The following is a 27,362-nucleotide window of genomic DNA, read 5'->3' on the forward strand; positions in this document are numbered from 1 at the left end:
TAGGGGCACAGATGCACAATGACTAGGTAAGTAAAAAAAATATTCAAGTTTGCCATATAAACTCCATATATGGTTATTTAAAAAAACAAAACAAAACAAAATAAAATAAAATAAAATAAACAAAAAAAATAATAAAATAAAATAAAAGGTTTGGCAAACATGGCTAGGACTAGTTGCATAGCTCCTATGGTTTATTAATCAAAGCTGTAGTGTTAAAATGACTGGTTGAATGTTTAAATAATATAAAATATAGCTTATAATATAAAATGTGCGAAATGAATATTTCATTATTTAAAAGAGGGGTAGTGGGGGAGGTAGAAGTGGGAAATAACAAAAATCTAAGATAAATAAAATATATAAATAATTAATAATAAAAATTATGTAAGTGCTTCAAGTAACAATAAGGCTAAAGTTATTAAAACACACTCAGGTTCGTGTTAAATACAGGAAGTGATTGGTTTTTTGGGTTTTTTGGGTTTTTTTTTTTTTTTTTAAAACATTGAGGGGAAACAGCGTTTGATGCAGCACCTGTTGTTAATGATTTTACATCTTTTTCGGTTTTACAGACGTTCAGCCGTTTATGTTGGAAAGAAAACCGGTGAGCAAACATTGTGTTAAGATTGATTTTGGCGATAATTTAAGAAAAAAATCAAAAAACATAACAATGTTTGAGTGGAAAATGTGAGAGAACTACAAAAAAGATGGCGTTACGTACAAAACCGCTGTTGACGTAACGGCTAACGTTATGTCAATCAAGCTAGCTGTTGTGATAGCAACGGCTAATCGGAGCCAAAGCTAAAAACAACATTTATTTATCGGTTTTCCAACATATGTTATGTGCCACTCAACAATATCCATTTTGATGAACAGGTATGTCTTCGTGTTGTTCAACATAACTGACTAGCGACTGTAAGTAAAGCTGTTGCAAAGTTTAGTCATGATAAATGAGAAAAAACAACAACAGCTAAGCTAGTTAGCGCTAACTAGCTTATGGTTAGCAGCTAACTGCCATCTTCTGACTCAATTCATATATAATTCGTTATATTAAAGCCACCTTTACATAAAATCAAATCAATAATATATCAACAATTTAATAATAATACATTTATAGTGATTGTTTGTTGTTTATTTCAGTGTAAATATGAATACAGTAAGATGAAGGTCACACAGCAACAAACTCTGTAAATGACTGTAAATAATCCAAATAAAATGTATTTTCTTAAACAAACTAGCTCAAATTAACAAGAAACCATATTAGTAGATAGTGCATCCCTTCTTGTAATTGTGTGGAGATTATCCAAAGGCAGAGTTTCTAAATGTTTTGTGTCTGTCAGCTTAAAGGTATAAAATAAAAGCATTACAACTTATTATCTGATACAAAGTTAGCTGGTCAACCTGAAAACACTATTTTCTCATCTTCATTGTCTCTGTAGGTTTTGGTCTTGCTTTTGGACTGCACTCACATTACAGAGCGCTCCACCTGCCGAGGAAAGCCAACCAGGTTTTAAGCCTCCTATCAGGTGAGCAAACATTTTGTATTTTTTTTTATTTTTCTTTTTTTTTTTTGGTATTTTAAAGCCTGGGTGTTCAACAGGGGGTCTGTGATCCCTAGAGGGACCTTAGAGTTACCGCTGGGAGGTTGCCAAATATTGTTCACTTTTTATAATGTTTTCAACAATTAAAATTTATCTGAAACATATTTAGCAACAATTATATTATCATATCTCCACATTTCACTATTTTATTTTTTTAAATATAAATTAACCAATTAAATGTATTTTTAAAAGCTTGTTACTAATCCTATCCTATCTCCATTGGACCATTTTAAAAACACAGCTTTTTCCCCCCAATTCCTGAAAAATATCAATTTTGGAGATAGGAGGTTTGAGCCCAACAGCAACACATACAGGTCAAGACATCAGCCTGATGCTGTTGTGGCTTTTTTCCTGACAATCTCCATCCATTCACTTTAATGTGCAACACAGTTTTAAACACTATGTAGTAGGATGTTCCCGCTCCGTCTCCCTTTTCAGGCCAAAGGGGTCATTGGCCTGAAAAATGCTGAAGACCTCTATTTCAAAGGGTTAGTTTGGGTTCACAAAAATCACACATAACTAAACTAACTGTTTTTGCAAATGGAGTCTGGTGGCTTTGAAGAGAGCATAAACAGCTAAAAACATCCAGGCAGAAAGCATAAATCACCACAGAGAAAGACAGTTTAAGATAATCAGAATATGCTGTATTGCTAAGTAGGTTTTTTCACTTTTATGTTAAGGTGCATAGATAAATCAAGTTTAACTTTATTTGTAGTGCAATTTAAAAAGAACCACAGTTGACCAAAGTGCTGAACAGGTGTTTTTGAAGCTGTTTTTATTTGAATAGGTAAGCCGCTACAGAGTGTAAGGGCAGACAGAGCAGAGGATCGGTCGCCACTGTTTTTGTGTCTACTTTTGGGATTTCAGTGCACAAACAAGCAGGCAAGGCAGCTTTATTTGTATAGAGGGCAATTCAAAGTGCTTTACAAAGTAATAACATATAAAACATAATAAAGGCTACACGTTTAAAATAAAAGAGTAAAGACATAAAATATGAAAAGGTAAAATGAATTACTAAATTATTTTTTAAAAAATAAACAAAATTCACCACTAAAAGTATCAAAAGTGCAAATGAGGTGCAAAGATAAAATGATTATTTAAAATGATTTAAAATCAAGTTTAGAGTAACTTTGCAGTCATTACCGGGTGGAGTAGGTAGTGTAAAATAGGAACCTTTTTAGCTTTGACTTAAAAGTGGTTAGAGTCGGGGCTTGTCTAACATCATCTGCGAGGTTATTTTAGGTCTGTGCTGACAACAAAACGCTGCTTCACCACATTTACTTCCAACTCTTGGGACGGTCAGTAGGCCGGCCCTAGATATACTGAGGATCCTCAACAGTTCATATGTCACAAGCGTGTCAGAGATATATTTGGGCGCTGAGCCACAGAGTGATTTATAGACAAGCAGTGAGATTTTAACATCAGTTCTCTGAATGACAAGTAGGAGGTCTGAGGGTTTTAGAACTGGAGTAATGTGGTCATATTTCCTAGTAATATAAATATAGAAATACTTAGAAAAAAATTTCATATTTAAAAAAATACTATTTATGTACAGTGACAATGTTTAAAATGAAAGAGCTGAGCAGAAATGTGCAAAAATATATTGTGCAAAGGTGGGATGTGCAAAGGTGTTAAGAATAAAAGAATATGCAATGTAAAAAAGAAATAGTAAAGCTGTGCGTTAATATAACACATGTAGACAGACATGAAGACATTATTGTAACATGTAGAAAACATAGATGCATTCCTCAGTCGGCTCCACCTCCTTCCTCCGACACAGATAACGTGTCTCCCTCCCTCCCTCCCCTCCGAGCTCCACAGCTGTACAGGAAATCAGTCATCCACCATCCACTGCTGTCGCCATGGCAACACAGAGGGGGGAAATCCATTCTCTTTCTCCGTCACCTCCCCCTTTTCTCCCCTCTCCTCTCCTTTCTTTTGTCTTGTTGAATTAGGTGTTCAGACCGTGTATGTGCTTTTTTCTTGATTTTAAATTTAAAACAAATGTGCTGAATTTATTAATGCCTTTAACAGTGATTTGACTCTCACCATCATCTTTCTAGAGGTTTCTGTCATTTTCATCCCTCCTGATACCTCCATACATCTTATCATTTCATCTATGAGCATGTGTGTGTGTGTGTGTGTGTGTGTGTGTGGGCGATCATTTGAGCTGATTGTTTGAGAGTATTAGGTGACACTGTGTCTCCAGCAGCAGTGGTGACCTCTCCGTAAATCCCACGGGGCATTGGGGCGGCTCTGCTCGGCTCGGGCCAGCAGCTGCCTGGAGGAGCCAGATGGTCGCAAATCAGAAATGAAATCCAAGCCCCTCCCCCCCGCCAGTCGTGATAACCCCACCCCTTGTGCACACACACATACACACTGCTCGTACTGCATCATTCAAGCATCCTCTTCTTCCTCACCCACAATCACCATTGTTGTCTGAAAACGTGCTTATATTTTAACCCAAACTGAAGCATTACACTGCTTGACTGTAAACCCTCAAAACCTGGTCATTCTGAATCCAACGCAGTTTTTTCCAATTCCTGAAAAGCTGGCATATTTCAGCTCCACCCTTATTTACAAAAACAGCGCTATGTATCACACTTAAAAAAGGCTATTTTAGTGATATCAAAGCTGCAAGTCACCACATCTGCCTGTGTCCTCTTAGAGGTGGATTAACAGCACTTAATAAACAAGCCTATTAACCAAAACAGCTGCACTGACACCACAGGGTTCAGAGATGATCCCCAGAGCCGATAATAAAACATAGTAATCAGATTACAAATAAACAGATCTCTGGATTTATCTCCAGTGATGGAGGGAGGAAGGGAGGGGTCTCACTGTTACTGTCTCTGCTGATCCTCACCGAGGCCGTAATACATTGTAGCTCCCAGCCCAGGTTACCTGTCCTCAGGGGGAACCTCTGCAGCCAACAGGGGGTACGTAAAAAACTGTGTGTGTAAACTGATAAGGCTAAATTTGGGCTAATGAGCTAACAGCTGACATAGGTAACTATAAGTAATGGACAGACTGCAGGAATAGTTAGCTAAAAGTAATGAATAGACTTGAAATAGTAAAAAATAATGAATAAAAAGTTGAAATAGATAATTGTAGGTTAATACATAAACAGTGGAAACTGCTGTGTTAAAGTGGGCAAATGGATGTACAGTTAAAACAGTTAACAGTTAAAGTAGGCTAATTGATAAGTGGTTGAAATGGCTAACTATAGGCTAATGGATAAATATTTAGCTTAAAGTGAACTAGTGGATAAATGTTGAAATAACTTAAAGTTGGCAAATGGGTTATCGTTTTATTCAACCATTGTTCATTCAGGGAAAATTGACTGGGCATTAAACACACTGTATTCACATCCAGTGGGCTAAAAGGATATATAATATATGATAGCAATTAGTTAAATATAAGAAAATAATTTGCAGCAATGGCTGTCAAAAGTTATAGATAGCAATAAAATAAACAAGAAGAATGAAAAAGATTAAAAAAGCAAGCAAATCTGCAACTAGTAAAAATGCAAAACAACACAACAGAAAAAAATAGCTAATTGTAGACCTCAATGGATACATAATTAGCCTAGAGTAGGGTAATGCATAAATGATTGAAATAGCCAAATGTAAAATAATGGGAAAAATTATTTAAATATTTAGCCTGAAGATTGCTAATGGATAAACACTTGAAGCAGTTGACTAAAAGTCGTCTAATGGATAAATTGTCACTGGATAAGTGGTTGAAAAAATTAGCTCAAAGTGGGTTAATGGACGAATGGTTGAAATAGCTAGCTTTACATAACCCAGTGGAGAAACACTTAAATTACCAGTAGGCTAATGGATAAACAATTGCAAATAGTTAGCTTAAAGTATGCTAAATTATGAATTGTTGAAATAGCTAATCGTAGGCTAATGGATAAGTGGTTGAGTCCAGCTTTTGCCACTCTCAATGTTATGAAAACAAACTTGACCAAAGCAACCTCAACACTGATGATTCAGTTGTATGTTAAAAATATTTGCCACAATACTACTTTTTTATGATTATCAGCAGTAAATAACATCTAGTGTATAATCCATTCATGAGAGCATATTTGGAACATGACAGATGGTGTTGATGAAGGTGATACTTGAGCTCATCTGACAGGCCTGTGGCGGGACGTCAGGCTAAAAAGGTTGGAAACCGCTGGCTTAGGGGACCCAGGAAGGGCTATCACAGATCACAGTGGTATCCTGGTGACAGAGGCTTCCTGTGTTCGCCTCCACAGGAACCATGACTCACTAATTCTCCCATCTTCCTCCTCCTCCTCCTCCTCGTCCTCCTCCTCCTCTCTCTCTCTCTGTCTCTCCTTGGATGTGTACTGTTACGGTAAGTTTCACAGAGAATAACATCTGCATGAATGGAGCTGAGGAAAATTTGATTCACAGAAAACGTGACGTTCGGTTCAGACAGTAGGGCGAAGATGAGTAACAGTAACCGAGTTCACCTGCAGGCAAAGCATGCACGTGTATGAAACTAGATGTACAGTACGCTTCTACAAACACGGATATGTGCATGCATTTGACCATGTACAGTCAGACATATACAAGACAAACTAGGAGGCTCTTAAGATAATGCACAATCCTCATAATTTATATAAAATGCAAATAATGACATGCAGTCGTGCTGAGCTTATGTCTGACAATTTACAGGAGGATCTCCAAATCTTGTATAGGACTGTAAGGGTTTTGTTAAAGGATCTCTCCCAAATTTATAAGCGAGCCAGCTTTATAACCTGTGTTATAGGCTTTTAAATGTAACATACTGCTGTAGCACAATCCATCAGTGTTTTGGCAGGATTTTTAGATGTAGATGTGTGAATCTTCCATCTGGTTGCAATTGCACAATTTGTTCAAGAGTTGCACAAATTTACGGCAAATGTGTCTAATGGCTATAGGAAACTATATGGAATATAGGAGAATCAAACCTTTTTTAGGCACATAGAAACATTAAATGTGCCAAATTCATTAAGATTGGATGAAAATTGGAGGATTATCAAAAGCTATACAAGTGGCTCTGTGAATCTGTATTTAGCACTGTGTTGTGTTTGTGCTAAAGCTAAAATTTAAATTTTGATGACCTGATGATGACACTAAAAAGAGTCACAGTATAACCAAAGCTGTCACCATTCATCCTGAATGGAATATGCATATCTGTACTAAATATACTGACAATTCATCCAAAATGTAAAAATTTAAAAATTAAAAATTCAAATTTAAAATTTTATTTTTATATTTCACCCAAAAATAAGACACAAACATATGGAACTTCCCAAGTGTAGGTAATAACATCCCTTATACACACAAAAGCTGCATGCATACATGTATACACATGATCATGCTGATCCCACCTTAATTGAGAGTATCCTGTACATGCAGAACATCCAGTACGTAAACACTCAGACGTGACAGAGCAGCACTGTTTGTTTATGCGTCTGTGTGTGTGTGTGTGTGTGTTCAGTTGCTGGAACAGTCTTTCTTTTTTTCTTTTTTTTAATCTTTGATGGTTCACTGTGATATACAAGTGGTTTACAGATTAAAAGCCTCAACTCTGGATGGAGGGGTGCATGTCATGTGAGCAATGCAGGATGTTGTTGAGGGTTGAATGAATTTTTTCGCATGCAGTGCTTGAAGTCAAACAGTAGCCTTTATTTGACAGGCAGACAACTTCAGTTGAGAGGAGGGGAAACAAGAAGCAGAAATGTGCAGTATGAATATTTAACATGATGGAAATCCAGCTAGTCCAGACTGTCAGCTGTCCTGGTATGCATTTGTTTACTGTAGGTGTTTAGAGAGACAGTCAAGGCTTTTCCTGTGGACCTTTGGGAGAAGGAGGGAGTGTGTCCTGATAGCAGAAAAGAGAACGAGGGAGGAGGAGGAGGGTAGTTTCTTGCAGCCAGAGTGTTCGGCTGAAGGGTGGAGACTCAGAGCAGCAGTGAGGAGGGAGGCTCTCAGCTGGAGCAGAGAGCGAGAGAGAGAGAGAGAGGCATACAGAGAGAGGAGTGTGTGTGGATGTACTCACCCGCCTCGGCTGACTGACTGACTGTGTGTGTGTTTGTGTGTGACAGAAAGAGGGGAGGACGCGTGGATACTACTCCACAGGACTGGATGTGTTTGGCGTCACGGAAAAGCAACCACACGTACAACAAAAAAGGTAGGTTTTTTTATTTACATTTTACGTGTATTTGCGTTTCTATGTTTTGGTGCCATCTGGGTTAATCGCATCCAAAACAGGGTGTGTACCAGAGTAGAGGAGGGGGGCTTTTCATATCCACGCTGTCGTTTTGTCAGTGCTCGAGGGGCGAGATTGATGCCTCTGGCTGGTTTACATCATGGAATCCCCTCCTCCCACTAAAATCTCTGAAAACGTCCTCGCTGTCAGGTGAGCTGCTGCTTTTATTTCCCCCCATCTTGCACCTCCTTTCATATATATGTGTGCATATGAGGGAAATAAGCGGATGGACTCCCTTCTCTTCTTCCTCCCTCCTTCTTCTTGGGCAGATCTTATAATGTGGAGCCAGAGGAATTAAGGGCATCTGTTTCGGGGGGATATTTGCATGAGCGGAGGGAAAACAGAAAAGAAAGGATGAAAAAAAGGGGAGGTTTCGGGAAAAGGGGATGTGAAAGATGAAGGCAGCAGAAAACCAGTAAGGAATCCCACAAGCCTCCTGCCTCCATTCTCAACTCTCCATACCGTGAGGAGAAAGCAGTCGGCCACACACAAGCTCTATGTAGTGGTTGTATCAGGCAGATGGCCGGTAGAGGAGGAGGAGGAGGAGGAGGAGGAGGAGGAAGAAGAGGGGGGGAGCGGGGGGGGGGGTGGGGGGGTTGGTGTTTTTATGTTGCTCATAAACAGATACAGTCGCTGATAGCAGCATGCATTCACAGGAAAACCGAGAAAACAACCACAGACGTGCTGTTGTCATCTCTTACCCCAGCACACGAAGGCGTTGTTATGTACAGCTCGCATAAAATCATCCAATCATGTGCGTTGCATTCCCAGGCCTGTTACAAACGCACACAGCAAGTCAGAATTACGCAAGAGCTCAACGCCCGGGCGTCTCGTACTGTATCTCGAGGGCAAGTTGGTCCAAGGCCACAGATTGTTTCACGCACATCGATGTTGAGACTAGAAGAGCAGCTCACAAAGTATCCAACAATAAAGAAGAAAAAACCTTGAGAGAGCACAATGGAAAAGTTACAGATAGAAAGCAGAGAGGAGGGAATGATGGGAGAATGAGCAGCCTTCCACGCCTTATTGACCACTCTGACCTCTCCACTCCCATCACCGACTTCTACCTAAAAAATCCATCCCACCCTGGGCTGAGCGTCCTCAGAGCATCACTCATGCTGAAGTCATCTCTGTGTGATCCTGCCCTCTTGCACGTCAACAAAACTTGTTTCTCAGACATGTACACGGCTTCACAGGGAAGGTAACATGAGGTGGGAAGGATGTTGTCCTACCAAAGGCTTCGACCTTTGTACTCACTGGATGTGTTTGCTTCTCACAGTGTTGATTTTGGGTTTTAAGCTTATTCGACCATGCTGTGGTCTGTCAAGACAGAAGCATTCAGAGCTGTTTTATTGAGTCTTTTGGGAGAAAGCCTAAGACAAGTCTCAAATCTTGTCCACCCTAGTCTCGAGTTCTTGTAAGAAAGTCCAAGTCAAGAAGTCCCAAGTCTTCATTCTGTCATGTTGAAACGTGGCTATAAATATTTTTTTGTCTGTAGCTCAAATTTTTGTGACTTGGGTTTTTTTTAATGAACACAAAATGCATATAATTATTTATTCCATAACTTTTCCTGATGTTTTAGGTTTTTGCTGTGACATTTTTTCAGTATCAGGATAATATTTCACACAGATGTGTGAGTCCATGTTTCATTCTTTCTGGCAGATGCTTTTGGTCCGCCTCCCATTCAGACCATAGACTGTATATAAAAATTGACAACATGACAGCTCCCCAAAAGTGATGCCAAAACATCCCGATCACCCCCTGGTGGCTGGTTGCAGTATAGGTCATAAACTCTGCCCCCTTTATGTTACAGATGGGACATGGGCAAAACTAAAAACTCAAAGTACAGAGGGGCAAAAATGTTTTCCTAAAGATGGTTGCTGTCATTTAAAGTAGTCCCTATCACCCCGATGTTTGTTCAAGTGTGTATTTTTCTGATAAGTTTGGTTTTAATTAGTTATTTAAAGTTAGAAAAAGGGGGTTTGACGTCATGATTGACAGCTGTATGTGCCAGTCGCTGTGCTAGTAATCAATGGCACTGCTTGAGATTGATCAGATGGGTGTAAAGATCAAAGGTCACTACTGCACAGACTCTGGCCTCAAATGACGTCACCAGCACAACATGACAGTGTCCATATAGCCGATATTTTGTACAGTGGGAACTATTGGAAATGGATCTTTACAAACAGTCTATGATCCGGACAGATTTCCTGTTGGCCTGGCCAATCACAACTGTTTATTATGGGGCAGATATGATAAGATGAAGAAGCGTCATTGGCCCCAGTTTGAAAAGTCACATGTCCAGACCGTCATCTTTTTCTTGCTTGAAAACGGACCAAGCATCGCCTGAAATTGCATGCATTACTCAGCACTCGTCACATAATTATTTGCTCTGATTGATTGCAAATCTATCCAATTGCATCAAGAGGCATTTTTGGTCTGCACCCTTTGTGAGCGCCCCAAAAATCGAACTGAGAAGTTCAACATGACAACAGGAGTCAAGTCTCCAGTCTTGTCTAACCAAGTATTTAGTCAAGCCACATGTTCATGGCAGCTTATCTCATCCTTAGAGGGTCAAGAGGTCCTGAACCCAATTTCTAGACATTTTTGGCCACTATACTTCTACTTTGAGTTAGCCGCTAACCACTGCTTTTTAAATCTCCTGTGGTGGGTGCACACATAACATGTAAAAACATCACTGCCCCCATATACACAGACACCATTTCGATGCTGGTACCACCTCTGTTGCTCACTTCAAGGTGTAACAACTCTGTCCCTCCATTTTCGCGATTGTACTGTTTATACAAAATGGAGAGGAAGCATAACAAAGCGATACTTCCGCCTTGAGCGGGACAAGTCCCAAGTCCTTATTTTTGCAACTTGAGTCTGATCCAAGTCCACGTGTCAAGTCTACCAGAGCTGCTTTGAAGTTCTTTTGCACAAAGTTTGAGTCAAGTTTCAAGTCTTGACCAACCAAGCTCAAATCTCAAGGCCTTGAGAGCAAAACACAAACTTAAATGTGTTTACTTTAAAGTCTGTAGCTCTCAGAGCACTCAGTATGCTCAAGTTTTTTTTTTTGTTTTTTTTTTTGAGGTTCTCTCTGACTCAAGTGCAATTCCCAGGTGTCTTAAATCTGTAGAGTCAAGTCTTCCAGCAGTCAAGTCCAAGTCAAGTCAGCATTTTTTGAGTCTCGGTGTGTTCACCTCTGGAAGCATCAGCTGCAAATGTTTCTGACAGCTTGGATGAAATCTATGACAAGCAGAATGCTTCCCAAAGCAGATACTCTTTCATTACATTTCAGCCAAACCTACAGTTGGAGAAACGGTCCGAGCAGCAAACTCACAGCAGAATCTAAACACGCCCGGATGTTTGTAATATTGTTAACAGCCCAGGAGTCTGGCCGTGTTGTTCTTGGCATGCTGATTGATTCCAGAGGAAAAGTATGTTTATGCCTCCTCACTGAAGGCAAATGCAAAAATCCTGCTTATTCCTCACAGCTGAGGCACCAAGAAGAAAGTTTCAATGTACACAAACGTTTGGTAAAACTATCATTTTGCGACACTTGGTGCAGGAAGTTAACCTTTAAAATTTGGCGATCGCTTCCAAATATGAGTTCCAGAGTGGAAAAGAAGCTCCACATGATGGCGGGTTTCCTGCCAAAGTGGCCAGGGGAATTTGAAACAGCCCTCTCACTCACAGCCAAAATTCACCAGCGTTATTTGGCAGGTGGCTGGTGTTAATTTTCCACCCTGGTCACACAAAAACATGTGGTTTCTTTGTATGCTTCTAAAGTCTGTATCTGTTTCTGTGACAGCAGTGTCAGGCAGTGTTTCTACCCCACTAACCACACTGTTGTTACATAACACGGATATCAAAGGTTTTAAATGCGAGTCTTTAAACGTTTGAGGAAAAGAAAACCACTCGGTCACTGCTTTAATCTAACAAAGAAGAAACATGCCGTGCCTCGATCGTTTGATTTAATAAACATAATAGACCACATTTGTGCTCCCTGGAGCAATAAGCCTCCTCCCTGCTGCCTCCTTGACTCCCAGGGGATGCATCATTTCCTGGGCCACTGCCTTCACCCTTCCCCCCTCCTGGGACCTAGATTAACCCCCAACGCACACATACATGTAAATTTATATACATGCACACACACCACTATCTGCATGATGGCAGGCTGGGCAGGACATGCTGGGGGTGGCACAGATGTCCGGGTTAATCTAATATTCACGGGTGGTAGTGATCTGACCGAGAGGCAGCGGCACGAGGAAGGAGACAGGAAGAGTTTGGGTTAACGTTTATTTAAGGCTAATATTGTTTCACATTGCATCTACTTTTGGAGAACAATTGCAAAACAAACGAGTGCAAATTATTTTCTAAAATTAAGAAGATACTGGGTGAATTGCAAAAGAGTTTTCAGTATTTGGGTTTTTCCTGTCCTCTTCTAGCTGGTTTGAAGTAGGCGGGCTTTGCTCGTAAAACCAGCCTGATAGCTGGTCAGAATTGCCCGTTTAATTTCAGTTCATTCATTCAGTCTGACATCTCGTTCTTGTTTGCCTATTTATTGTCGGGAGTTATTTTGTTTTGTCCTGACCTGTCAGCAGCGAGTGACACATCTGTCCCAATGATGTCATTTTAGTCGACACAGAAGCTGTAGCTTTAGATTAGCTTTTAGATTACCGTTGTGTTTTTGGCTGGTGACTGAAGCAAATCCAGCAGCCACTAGCATTTTCCACCAGCGTACTTTTAGAGTTACGTATATGAGCTGACTTTGCCATCAGAAGGTGGAGTGGATGGTGGATGGTGTGACACCTGTGCGAGATGTCTGCAGAGCTGCAGACCGCTGTTGCAGACCAAGAAACAACAATATCAGTTGTTTTTAACGAGTTAGCACTATGTCTCTAGTGGCTCTTTAGCCACCAAACTCAGTTATCTTTTAGCAAATCATTGCTGTTTTTCCACTGGGTATAGTGCCATGAAAAGCAGGTGTTTTTTACAGACACATTTCCAGCAAGGATTATGCTACTGAAACCCGGTTTGTTAAGCCCAGACATATTTTTCCCTCACCATAACCAGCTGGTTTTTGTTCCAGAATCTAACCAAACCTTAACCACAGCATCGTTGAAGCACTGAGTTCAGCGCATCTGCTACATAGTAACATATACATGTGATGTGTCTGTGGTTTGCAGAAATGTATAATGCAAACATTTCTTGTGGTGACTGGGTTAAGTGGATGCATCATAGTTTAACATGTTGTAAATACTAAAAGTGAGGCGATGATAAGATTTTCTTCTAAAGTACACACTCCTCAGTCTATATAGGTTTAGTGTATAGCAGGAAGAGGATGCTAAGATATTTATCTCGAGAACAAATAAAACTTTTTACCGTGGCAATTTAGTTTGACGGAAGTTTTGACATAGTGAGATACTGATACCAGTTGACAGAGTTGAAATTCAATCACTTGTGAACAGACACCAACAAAAAATAACATTAAAAAGAGACAAAAGAAGTAAAAAGATGATGAAGAAACAACTTCTACTTTTCAGTCTCAAGCATACTATTGATAATAAACATCATTTGTCTCTCTCCAGCAAAAACTGTAGTGTCATTTATCATATTTAAGAACAGGTAGTACACCTCTCGGACGTACTATTTTGAGACGAAACTGTTCGATATCCCTGTATAGCTGTTGTGATGTGAGCCCGGAGGTCGGCTCCAGGTCTCTAACAGAAATAGTGATGGAGAAGGACGCTCAGCTGTCACACTCGGCGTCATCTCCCCAGACAATCATTGCCTGACAGCTCTGCTCTCTGTGTCCTGTCTCTTTATCTTTGTGTGTGCAGAGGGAGGCGGCGTCCTTTCTCCTATTCAAGGGCAGGGATCCGTGCTATATTACATTCAATAGTCAATATCCATCTTGATCGTGTTCATTAATAACTCCGGAGGTCAGTTTTATGTTACTCCTCCTTTGCAGCGGTCGCTGTAAAAGCCACTCTGGAAGGAGATATTACCGTTACATCTCGGCCCTTTTTTATCTTCCTGATAAACTTCATTTCTTTGTATTGATACTCATTCTGTGCAACCTCTCCTCACTTCACGGCTTTATTTGTTTAGCTGAATGTGCCCTTCACTGCATCCTGTTTGATAGTGACATCGCAGCCTGTACCTCATTGTCCTATGACACAGTGAGCATGGTACAGTCACCCAGTCACACTGCGATGACTGAACTTTCTGCATGCGTGCGAGAGCTTTTGCATGCTCAAGCACCACTGCTGTCTTGTCTTTTAAGCAGTAATAAAAAACAGGCTTTGCATTTTTGAGAATCCGCAGTGGGGGTTTGGTTTTGTAGTAAAACACACAAAAAAGAAATGACTCAGTCAGCACAGAAATGTATCGTGTCAGCTTTTACAGTAACACAGTTGGGGTCGGGAGGTTTTCTGTGTGCAATAAACAAAGTAGCATCCCTTTTTTTTTTTTTTAGCAGATCATTCATCAGTCTTATTTAAAGGGCCATTTTACCCAAATAAGATTTTTTTCTCGCTTTTTAGTCGTATCTAGTCATGCACCTTATGACTGGCTCTTGACTTCAATCACGGATTATTGATACATAATCATAACTGTGATTGTCACCCATTGGTTTATGGACACCTGTTTTAGTTTGGAGTTTGGCACCTAGGCTGTCGCTCTGGCATTAATTAATGCAATCATCCGCAGTCTCTGTTATGTGGTGGCTGGTTTCGTCCTCTGTTCAGAGGCTAAGGAAAATCATTCTGTCAATATAAAGAATTTTGAATATAACACAAAATGCTTTTTAAATGCCATCATCAAGTGAAAATTTAAATAAAAGATGAATAAATAAAAATAGCTCCCAAAAGTTCCACCCATGCTGACAATGTCTTTTCACTTTGTAATTAATTAATATTATTGGCACTTATTAAAATAAAATGCTGATACAGATAATCAGCAAAATGCCAAATATTGGACCCAATAATCTGTTGACAGTTAGCGGCTATAATAAAACTTAAATGGACACAGGGCTACCTAGAGTTTTGAGTGGCAAATCTGCCACTGTTGTCATTGAAAACTTGACATGCATAGCAACAGTAACCAAGGGGGCGCGGCTTAGTGGCCCTCAAAACATAGCCTCTGTTATCTCTGAGCAGGGGTCCCATCCTTCCTCCTTGCGTCCCTGCAGACCCTCGCAGGTTAATCACTGGCTCTCCAGGGTCCAGATGGCTGAGCTGGGGACAGATTTTTAATTACCACGCTCTGATTTCACACCCTGGGCATCACAGAGGACAGAACACTCCCTGCCTGGCCGCCTTAATTTGTCTCTTTGGATGGTGTAAAAAAAAAAAAAGGCCATGATAAGGTGTGCAGAAAGAGAAAAGGGGAGAGCCGAGCTGGGAGTCAGCGTGTGTGGGAGTGCATGAGAGATCATCACTCTCGACAGGCCAGGAATTATATTTTCCTCACCAGGATGTTTCCTGCGGAGCTTAATCACCCTTTATGTCAGTGACACCCGCGGTCGAGCATCAGCTATTATCACATCTGTGGAGGGCCTCGTCACGAACACAGACCCCCCGAAAACCCAGAGGAAGGGGTTCAAAACGGCTCGAAATGGCAGGGGAAGGATGGTGGAGGGGGTCAGATTGATTCAGTGGTGTTAGCAGCAGGACGGAGCGTGCCGCGGGTGTTTGAGTCCCATCACCGAACACCTGTCTGCCACAGAGGGAGGGATGGGAAGCAGAAGGCCAGAACACAGGAGAGAAATGGATCACCAGTCACGTCCCATGATGCACCTTTTTCTGTCTATTTCTCCTACAGTGCAGCTCAGTTTAAGATGCTTCACTGGCATAAAAGTAGAGAACAATTCTGACAAAGCATTCAGATAAGTTTGAGCACTGTCCATCTCTCGCTGCTGCTCTGCAACATAAATATGATGACACACACAGTTCACAGAGAAATCAAATTCAGCAATGCTCTTTTTTTTATTTTATAAGAACAGTCGGCTTTCTTGCCCTTTTTTTGCAGCGTACAGTAAACTGATCTAAGAGTGGAGACAAAGACAAAGGAGACAGTGAGAGATGTAGGAGTGCAGTCAGGACTTTGACACTTTGATGCTGCTTCAACACACAACTTTTCAAATATCACAACACTAAATTTTACAGCTTCATCTTCTCAAATCAGCTTCAATAAATAAATCCAATTTCTTGTACTAAGTATAAATCTAAAATATACTAAAATTGACACTGCTTTTCCTGTTCATAGTGTCAAATTTCTTGGTATAGTTTTACAAGCAGCCTGTGGTTTACACTACTTTTTTAGAGTTTGAAAATCAGTCATCAGAATATTGAAACTCTTGAGTTATGTGATCCTTCATAGTGAAAAATTTGTCGATTTTTCATTATTATTGTATATGATGGGGTTGCATAGATTGAACTGAAAAAGTCTGCACTGCATTACCTCCTATGGAGACTAACTTTGGCAAAAATTAATGCAGACTTCCTGCAACTTACTGACTTACTGCAAATTTCAGGAGTGCTAAATATTTTTGTATTATATGGAAATGATTAGAAAGACAAAATACATCAACACAGCAGCATGGCTTGCAAATTTGTTAGCTTTAATATAATGTGGTTTATAATAAAAAGCTAAAACATACAAAGCTACTTCTTGTACACAAAAACTCCAGTAACACAAACGCCTCAACATTATAAAACTTCATCTTTTACTTTCACAACCAGCAGCACACAGCTAGCAGATGACTGTACCGTTTTTCCTGGGAAACATCCAGATGTAAATGTGAGTCCGATGAGTGATGAGCCGGACGCTCTGAGCAAAGAAAACTCATCATGACACGGCAACATGTCATGTCATGTGACTGACTGTTTGCCGTCTTTCAGCAGAAAAGGTAATGTCAATAAAGGTGAATAGTTGTTTGTACTGTGTTTACATATGAACCGTCTGTAAGACTCTTGAGGACTCCAGTGTCTTTCTTATGAAAGGAGTCGCTGACGAACCCTGAGCAGATGCTTTCATTTCTGTTCAGTTTGGGACATGAAACTTTAAGTATAAAGTTTCATGTCCCAACATGATTGATGACAGATTTCTTCTCTATTTTCATCGGCAAAAGTTGGATTGTTTAGCCTGAGACTAAATACAAGCCTTGATACATTTTTAGTACTGACCAAAATGTGTTCTATGTAATATTTATTTAAAAAAAAAAGGTAATAATGATAATGATATATTATTTATAATAGATTGTAACAAAAAAGTTGCTGAAAGCTGCTGAAAAAATTCTACAAAATTTTATATTTATATTTATTTTATGTATGTTATTGTTTGTTTCTGTAGCATAATTTAAAAAACAAAATTATTATAATAAGTAATGTTCTCTGGACATGTTATCATATTCTTTCATTTACTAATAATCCCCTCTTTTTAAAAATAGCTTTTTAGGCAACCTTTTACTAATTGCTACTAATTTGTGGGACATTTTTTGCCAAGTTGGCCACTGACCTTTTTCCCTATATTTAAAAAAAAAAAAAAAATACACAAAAAACTCCAATTTTCTCAGTTTCAAAGGGTCAAATACTTTGTCAACTGCATCTGAAGGCAGCACATGGAAACTAATGTTGATGTAGGTTTTAAGGGATTAATTTATTTAAAAAAATGGATGCTTTTGTCTTGTGAAGTACCCCAGCTAATACTTAAAGTATCACTGCACTGATAAAAGTGAGTATACAGCTTGCATATCACAGAGTAACAGTGTAGATTAATGGCTCCAGTGAATCAGGAGAGACAGTACAGTAAAATCTGCTCTTCTTTGCTTTGTTTTTGAAACTCTAAGCAGTTTAGACGCCACTCTAATACTCTGGCTCAGGGGTTTCGGCTGCTGCTGGCGAGGTTTTTGTTAATGGATGCCTTACTGTACCGTTGCTTTAACGTTGCGTGCCGCCATGATTTACGACGGGTGGAATTCCCTTCCTCTGCAGATCTGCTCATGCGGTGTAATTGGCCCATTTATCAGGAACAGCAGAAAACGGAGCTGCAGAGTCACAGATGCATCAAGAATTAATCTGTTGGACCAGAGGAGGAAGAGCAGATAGTGAGGAAGAGGAGGAGGAGGAGGAGGAGGAGAGGTGAATGGGTCCGCACCTACAGAAGCTCAGCTTAAAGGAATAGTTTGACAGTTTTGGTTAATACACTCATTGACACGACTGTGATGTTTGTCTGTTCAATGGAGCCAGCAGACGCTTAGCTTAGCTTAGTTTAGTTTAGTTTATCTTAGTTTAAAGACTGGAAACAGGGGAAAACAGCTATATCCTGCTGCTCTTTCCTCATGTAATGAAATCCACTTACCAGCACTTTTAAAACATATTAACAATATCCAATTTGTTTAATTTGTGCAGAAAAAGTGAACAAACTACTAAGCAAACAACTAAGCTAACCATTTCCTGTTTGTAGCTTCATATTTCACAGACTGATATAGGAGTGGTGTTAATCTTTATAATAACTCTTGATAAGAAAATGAATTAAGCTGCAAATGTCAGGCTATTCCTTTCAGATTAGAACCGAGATAAAGTTAAGGCTTTTTGGTTTTGACCGTCACAAGATGTAACATGTTAATCTGTGAGCTTTATAGGTGCTGATAGGCAGATTTTGTTACCTTTAGACCAGGGCAGGGCGATATGGCTTTAAAATATTATCAGGATATTTTAAAACTATATCGCAATACACAGTATATATCAAATGTATTTTCAAATGTCCTTTAAACTAGTGTTAACTACTAAAATAAAAAAAAACTTAATGAACTGCAGTTACAGTTCATTTAAAGTAGCTACTGGATACACTAGTGTTACAGTCACATTTAATGAAATTCAGTTATAACGAAGTTAAATAAAGCAGCTCTGTAGTGACATTTTTAAAAGTATTCTAATAAATAAATCAGAGGTTTCCCTAATACCTCTGCACAGACTTTGGCTCAGTATGACATCATAGCGCAAGATGGCAGTGGCCATATCTGGTATATTTTGGCTTCATTTTTGTACAGTCGCAGGAAGTGGAGACGCATCGTCCACCTTTATAAACAGTCACTGGTTTTTGGTCTTTATGCTAAACTAAGATAAGTCATTAAGCTGCTTGTGTAGATGACAGATATGAGAGTGGTGTCAATCTCATCATGTCAGCGTTGCCAAAAAAAAGTGAATAAGTACATTTTGCAAATTTTAAACTGTTCTTTACGTATTCCGTCATTATGCAGCGCTTGTTTCTCCCTCCGTGGTTGTTTTGGTGTTTCTCCTCGGAGGAGTTTGTAAGAGCGAGCTGTGACATTCTGACACACAGTGATCGGAGGACACGAGACTCATCAGGAGCGCAGGAATGAAAATGTACGCCGCTTCAGCCTCTGATTCTCGTTCTTCTCTTCAACCTCTCTTTATCTCTTTTTGGTCTATTTGCAGAGAGCGGGGCGGACACAAAGTGCTGACTGAACTGCAGGCAGACACCAGGGCAGAGTGCGGAGGAGTAAGCAGACAAGGTACGTTAAGACCAGAGGAGGAGGCTCTGTAGCATAATAACATCAGCCAGTTTCATAATATTACAGCTTGAGTGGTATTACAGCTTCCACAGAGTTGTGGACAGTTAAAGGCCTGTGTCCGTCTTAATATGTAATTTATCAACGCCTGTTGGGATGTCACTGTTATCTGCATGGTAACACCATGTGCAGCATCCCAGGGTTGTGTTTTGGGCAGCTGACAGATAGGAAGGAGAGAGGCATGGTTTACAGATGAGTATAGCGGTGAGATATTTATGAAAATAAAACACACGACAATCAGAGACACTCCCGAAGCTAAAAGACAAGACACGAAACAGTCTTCTGTCTTTATTGTTCATTCTAGTGGCCTTAAAGGCAGCAGCTATTCCTCCTGGGGTCGACACATACATGGACATACTCTACATGTCATTATCTCCTCTCCCCTCCCTCTCTAGATATGAAAATGTCAGGGTGGCATTTTGGCACGCTCCACCAACAATAACCGGGAAAATGACTTTTTAGGCACAGTGACAGCTCTGATAAATCTTTTATGTTCTACTATTTGTACATTTTGCTCAGCAAAGTAAAATATGGGTGAACCAGAAACACAAAATGAATGAAGGCGTTTATTTATGCAACAGATGCAACAGAGATTTGGAAATTAGGTTTGTATCCATGCAAGCAGCTCGGTGAGCATGCTAACATGCTAAACTGTGATGGTAAACGTGGAAAACATTAAACCTGCAAAAACACTGTGAGTATTTTTGCATGTTGGTGTTAGCATTTAGCTCAGTACAACACTGTGCCAAAGTACAGCCTCATAAAGCTGCTAGTATGACTTAAACCCTTTGACAGTCTAGCAAATTGGTTTGATTTCTTTTAAAGACATGGGGGGAAAGGCAGTGAACAACTTGGCAAAAAAATGTCCCACAAATTGCAAGAAATTAGTAAAAAGAAAAAATATGTTTTGGTTTTTTAAAGGGGATTATAATATTTTTTAAAACGGAAAAATATTCAGAATACTATATTCAGAATTATGTCAATTATATATTTTTTTCTGGGTCATTTTCTTGTTTTATTTTTATTTTTTAAATTGTATTTATTTATTTATTTATTTTTTGCTAATTTGTAAGTAATTTTTCTACTAATTTCTTGTCATTTTTTCGGCCATGTCCTGTTAAGTTGCTTATTGTCTTCTCCCCTTGATTTTCAAAGAAATTACACCAATTTGCTCAGGATTCAAAGGGTTATGTGTGGAGTAAAAATTAAGTGTCTCTTTATGACAAGTCTTTAGTTTCGGGGGAGTTAAGCTCGCCAAAGGACACAATCAAAATTATGTTGTTTTTTTTCTTTGTCATTCAGCCCCTTGAGACACAGTTTTTCATTTTCTTTTACGGTATTTATTTAGAACATCTTTGCCTGTCAGTTCCAGTCAAACTGGGCTATTGTGTCACACTGTCTGATTATTTTCTGTAAAAAAACAGAGCTCTACTTTTACTTAGACATCCCAGAAACCCTAAAGAGTGACACCTCTCCCTATCAATAGTCTGATGATGTGTAAGCTGGCCTGTTTTGACGTCTCCCCTGAGTTTTGAAACAATATTATGGCCTCGTTACAAAAGACGTCAAAGACTAATTTCTACTTGTCAGTCACACCTTTGTAGTAAGTTTTTGGCCCATTTTCATTTTCGCGAGAGACAAAAATGTGCAAGATATTTGTACATAATTCTCACTTTAAGTCTTATCCATTATTAACCTTACATATTATATAAAATACTCTGGACAAATCTGTCTGTGATTAAAAGATATTGCAGGGAAATTGACATGACTCCCACATTACAACAGCAGATTTTAACCGCATAAAAATACCAACAGGCTGGATCCAGGAGTCTATTGATGTGAACAAGGCCTGAAGTCCCACATAAGTGAAACAGATTCTTTATTACTTCTGTCTATAATCTCTATCAAAAATCATTAGTTAAATTATTTAAAAAAAACTTGAAAAATACTAGTAAAATGCCAGAAAAAAGAAAGTCCAAAACATGTTAAATAGAATTTCCAAAAATTAAGGTAAATGTCACAAATTGTTTTAGAGAAAATATTAATAAAATGTTCAAAAGTTATATAATAATAATCAACATCATCAAACTTTAAATTCAAATAGTTATGTAAATATTAAAATGTTCTAAAATATTAGTTAAAATATTAATATGATAAAATATTAGTACAAATTTCTGAAAATTTGAGAAGTAGAATAAATTAGAAAAAGCAAACATTGTAACATTTTTAAAAAAATTTAAAAAAAAGTAAAATGACTGAAAATGTTGATTATAGTTTAAAAATGGAAAAAAGTACTAAAATGTTGTTTTTTAAAGAAAAATATATTATATATATATATATTTTTTTTTAAATCCAGAATTTTATAAAAATATGAAATAATAGTAAATAGGTTAGAACATTCTCAAATTCTCTCTTTTGTTTTTTGAGCCCCACCTAAACTGAAGCACCACCACCCTAAAAGGTGAAAGCAGTCCTCAGAGTGAGAACATCCAGGATCCTTCAGCTGCAGTGACTGTAAAACATAATGTTTATTTTACACTGTTAATTCTGCGCTGCAGGCGGCTGCAGGCTGTGCTCATAAATCCTCTTCAGATTGTCATTTAGTTTGCTCTGATACCAGGTCGAGATTTTCCAGCACAGTTCAGAGGAAATGTCTCAGTCCTAAAAATGTGTGAATTCACTTAATACTGCGGATTTTCACTCAAACGTGTGTTTATCTGCACTGACTCTTAAAATGACAAGGAATAATATGCTCAGACTCTGGCTCTAAAAGTCTGTCTACTCTCATGCCGTACATTTACAAGATGGACAAAATCACTTACTGTAAATATAGTCAACCTTTAACTGCTTTATCAAGAGCAACAGTCCTGAAATGTTACTTTATTAATCAATTAATTGATTGAAAGATGCATTTTCAACAGCAAGAACAGTAGACCAGTTGTATAGTGATTATAAGAGGGGATTAACTGTGATATATACAGTAACTTTTAGGAAATTAAATAAATTTATCAAGTAAAAAAATGGTGTTTTAGACTGTTTGTTAGACAAAATAGATGATTTAAAGATGCCCCCCTGGGCACTGAGAACTCCTGATTGCTTTTTTTTCATTTTTGCTATTTTTAGAGAGTACACATTTAATTAATTGACACACTTCACTCAGAGTGGCAAACGATAACTGCACGTGGAATTCCAAATACAAATCACATTTAATCAACTGTAGTAGGTGTAGTAAAAATGACAGTTTTACTATTTTCCACCAAAATAAAACCCTGACATCACAGAATACATGGTTATATTATGTAATGGCTGTGAGATTAAAAATGTGGTTTTAATCAGACTAAATGGGACATATTCGTCATGAATGGCCTGTTAGGGTAGTGCATTTTAAAGCTGACTCTGCACAAAAACTAATAAACTAAACTTTGACATATCCAAGACTGTGATTTTTTTTAAAAAAAAATGCCCCTGCCCTCATTCATTTATGAAATGGAAAATAACTATTTTTTATGAATAGATGAATGAATACATCATGGAATCAAACTTGATTTAAAGATTTACCCCAAAAAGTGAAAGGGAAATATTTATATGTAATGTTTTCCTGAAAGTTTTTGGAAGTGGACATTTTTGTCCTTAATGGCCTTATGTGGTTGTACATAAAAGTGGTACCGGAGTATTTAATCAAGCGTAGTAAAAGTCAGTGACACAAAACTACTACTCTGGTAATCTAAGTGTAATTTGATATTTGAACAGAAAACAAAGAAAAGATCATAAAACAGGTACGTTATCACATTTTGTCAGATTTTGCAGGTGCAGTCGTTTACCGACACCCTGTGGAGCAGTCAAATATTAATAAACCTAATTATCATGTGAAACAAACAAGCTGTAACCGGTGACCCTGTGCAGGTTTTAATTGATGATCAGGTGACCGGGGTTCGGGTCGGTGTGGCAGCGGCAGTTGAGCGGCTCGATGAGCAGGTGCGCCACCGCGGACCATCAATATTCATGCTGAGCTGCAGCACCTCGCTGAGATCAGTCTTAACCCCTCACTGAGTCATACCACAGTGCATACAGACGGAGGACGGAGGGGGGAGATTGATCACACACCAAGGAGGACGCTGTTTTAAAGCACCCACAGCTTGATCCATTTAATCAAAGAGAGTATAAAAGACATAGGGGCATCTGAGGACACGCACCTAAGACTGTGTGCTGAAACAGAAAGGTGAAAATCTCAAGAAAAAATATGGATAAACTGGCAAAGAAACATAGCAAATGTAAATGGATCAACTGGATGCTAAAAATGAAAGTTGCCTTGTTTTTTGGACACATTTTTTATTACAATAGCAGTTATTGGTGCTGGTGATCAGGCTTTCAGAAAGTTAGCCGAAAGTTGGATGCGCTGGCTGTCACTGAATGAAACGAGTGATGACTGGGTTTTTAAGTCCACTGTAGAAAAGAGTTGCATCAAAAAATACTCCCAAGATAAGTTGAACAGCCGTGTTCAAAACAGAAAAACAGCTGGATACACGTCAAGATCATTCTGTCCACTGTGACAGTGACTGTATTCAACTATTTGGATTTTATTGACAGTCACAACAACAACAACCACACTGTTATATATGAAGCAGTTAAATCCAGAAATTCTCAGTTCGTCTCTAACAGAAAGACTCCACGTACGACTCCACGGCTCGTTTGATCGTTTCTGCAAAACCTCACCTCAGTTAGTGTGTTACAAGGTACAAGGTAGATTTATTAGTCATTTTTTTTTAATTACATTTACAAAAATGACTAAGAAATCTAAAATTTGTCCTTAAATCCTGCCTCATCTGTGGAGTGGAAGGAGTTCAGGACTAACAGGGCCGGGAAGGAAGGAAGTTAGTTTGTTTAAACGAAAGTTAGCCGCCACAAAGGTTGCAATGGCAACAATACCCATAAAAATGGCCACCGCTCTGTCCATCCTGCTGCGTTGATTTACATGCAGTTCTTTTTTTCCTGATTTATTTATTTCTGTGTTGAAAACAGGTGCTGTTATTGTTAGCCGTCAGTGATACCTTTGAATTTGACGACCAAAAAGCGAGTGTGTCTCTGACTGTGTGGCACTGACAGAGGGAGTTTGCTTTCTTTGTTGGTCAGGTTTTAAAAAAAAAAAAAGATGTTTTTTGGATGAAAATGAAAAGATTGGAGTGTGTGGGTGTGTGCGGTAGCTCTGATCTCAAACGCACTGCGCATTTTATTACCTTTTAATCCTAAAAATGTTTTGTTGATGTGAGCATGCCCTCTAGTGGCCAGTGGTTTGAATACAGTGTAGGTACATAGTAAATAGTAGTACCAGGCTAAATTCGAGCAGTACAAATTTAAATACATTTTAAATATTACAAATAATAAGGAATGTGATTATAGAGGAAGACTGACAGCTCTAGTGCTTAAATACAGTGTTTGACTGGGTTCCTGCAGAGCCTTAAAAAGGCATTGATTTTTTGAGTGATTGATTGATTTTGATTTTTTTTTCCTGTCAGTGGATGTAAAATTTAAAAAATAATTGGTAACATTAACTTCTCACAGATAAGGATAGTGGAACCAACAACATTGTATATATTTACCACAAGCAATCAAAAAAACACTTCAGCATTTTCTCAGGTAAATCAAATTATGATTATATAATGTAAATAATATTCTAATGTAATAATACTTTTTCCATGTACAACATCTTACTCTCTGGGGCATTTTTATTTTTTCAAACAATATTATCTTTACATTGGTATAAAAAATTCCAATTGTATGTTAATTAAAAAAAAAAACAATAAAAAGAGTGGGGGGAAAATAAAGGCCAAATAAATAAATAAAAATAAAGTCATGTTTTAAGTTAGAATAGTAGTAGTAGTAGAAAAGTTTGGGCAAAATAGCCCCGACCCTTTGTAATTGATGTCAACCCATGTTCAGTTTTGTTTTTGTAAAATTGGTGATAAATTTAACTCTGAGTGGCATTAAAAAAACCTCAAACTTAAATCCAACTTTCACTGAGCTTTAGGAACTCTGGTTTGAGTAAATGTACTTAGTTACTTTCCATGACTGCAAAGTTGTGTTTTATAGTGACAGAACTGCAGATAAAGCGTTGCTGAAGCTGTGAAGCGTCCTGTCTCACCTCGGATCAAAGATACACTTGATCTTTTTATTGATTAATCGTCCTTCACACGACGCAGAGACAGGACACCGTGCTCTGGAGTGACACTGTGACGAGGAAGTGTTGAGTCGCTCTAAGAAACTCACCATTAACTGTGTGTGTGTGTGTGTGTTTTCTCACTCTTTCACCAGTGATGTTCGTTATCTGTTTATCTATTTTAAATACGGAGCTTGACAAAGCGCTGCCCCCTCACTCCTCTCCCACACCTCCCTCCTCCCCCTCACTGTCATGTGCTGCCTAGCAACTGACACCATAAATAATACGCCTGTGTCTGGTATGTGTGTTCACAGGCATGCGATAATCAACAGGGTATCTGTTACTCCTCTTTACATGCCCGCTATATCTTCACCGGTGGTGCGCTGCGGGTGAACTTCAGTGTTCAGGATGTTTGAATCTGTTTGTCGTCTTCGCAGGCTGAGCACACGAGACCTGACTGACAGCGCCCATGGCGAGCAATAACACGGCCAGCATCGCACAAGCCAGGAAGCTGGTGGAGCAGCTGAAGATGGAGGCCAACATAGACAGGATAAAGGTGAGCGGACACAACGTCATCAGTGAGTTAACTCTGAAAAACTGCATAAACTTCACTACAGACGCTACAGCTGATCAATAACAGAGAGCCGTTAATAACCTTCATGTATTTACCTTGTCAAATATGTGCTGATGGGTGGGTTCAGGTGCTGCAGATAAAGCACGGGCGTGACTAATAAGATTACATTCGGGTGTGTCCCTGATCCAGAAGATTGATGACATGTTTGTGTGTTAAGAGTAAAGCTTGAGTTCAAAGGTCAATGAGCTCAGCGTAGAATTAAAACTGGAGGCAAAAGGAAAACAGCCATCCTGGCTCTGTCCAAACTTTTCCATTCAAAAATCCTATAAAGGTTTTTGACGAGGGAACCAGTGAGATGCTAATTACCGGGTCAGCCTGCAAAAATACGTCATGAGTGAGTGAGAGAGTGAGACAGTCAGTGAGACAGTCAGTGAGACAGTGAGTGAGTGAGACAGTCAGTGAGACAGTGAGTGAGTGAGACAGTCAGTGAGTGAGACAGTCAGTGAGACAGTCAGTGAGTGAGTGAGAGAGTGAGACAGCCAGTGAGTGAGACAGTGAGTGAGACAGTCAGTGAATAAGTGAGACAGTCAATGAGTGAGTGAGTGATTGAGACAGTGAGTTAGTGAGACAGTGAGTGAGACAGTGAGAGAGACTGGGTGAGTGAGACAGTCAGTGTGATAAGTGAGACAGTGAGTCAGTGAGTGAGACAGTGAATGAGTGAGTGAGACAGTGAGTGAGACAGTGAGTGAGACAGTGAGTGATTAAGACAGTGAGTGAGACAGTGATTAAGACAGTGAGTGAGACAGTGAGACAGTGAGTGAGACAGTAGGACAGTGAGTGAGACAGTGAGTGAGTGAGACAGTGAGTGAGTGAGACAGTGAGACAGTGAGTGAGTGAGACAGTCAGTGAGTGAGACAGTGAGTGAGTGAGACAGTGAGTTATACAGTGAGTGAGACAGTGGGACAGTGAGTGAGACAGTGAGTGAGACAGTGAGTGAGACAGTGAGCGAGACACGAGTGAGACAGTGAGACAGTGAGTGAGACAGTGAGTGAGACAGTGAGACAGTGAGTGAGACAGTGAGACACTGAGTGAGACAGTGAGTGAGACAGTGAGACAGTGAGTGAGACGGTTTTGAACACAGCTGAAGAATATTTCCCATGATGTCTA

At 39.1% G+C, this 27,362-nt stretch overlaps 1 long non-coding RNA gene across 3 annotated transcripts; it reads left to right on the plus strand.

The window, feature by feature from the left end:
- The first annotated feature begins 804 nt into the window (after window positions 1-804).
- Window positions 805-26,080, plus strand: LOC121953572. Of its 3 annotated transcripts, XR_006106520.1 has the most exons (5): window positions 805-870; window positions 1,434-1,520; window positions 7,702-7,787; window positions 19,334-19,410; window positions 26,059-26,080. It is a non-coding gene; the product is annotated as an uncharacterized LOC121953572 (long non-coding RNA). The 3 variants fall into 3 exon arrangements; XR_006106521.1 differs by lacking the exons at window positions 805-870; window positions 1,434-1,520 and adding an exon at window positions 7,311-7,396; XR_006106519.1 differs by lacking the exons at window positions 805-870; window positions 1,434-1,520 and having other exon boundaries at window positions 7,591-7,787.
- The last annotated feature ends 1,282 nt before the right edge of the window (window positions 26,081-27,362 follow it).

The sequence above is a fragment of the Plectropomus leopardus genome, chromosome 14 (genome assembly GCF_008729295.1).
Source record: "Plectropomus leopardus isolate mb chromosome 14, YSFRI_Pleo_2.0, whole genome shotgun sequence".
In the NCBI taxonomy this organism is placed as follows: Eukaryota; Metazoa; Chordata; class Actinopteri; order Perciformes; family Serranidae; genus Plectropomus; species Plectropomus leopardus.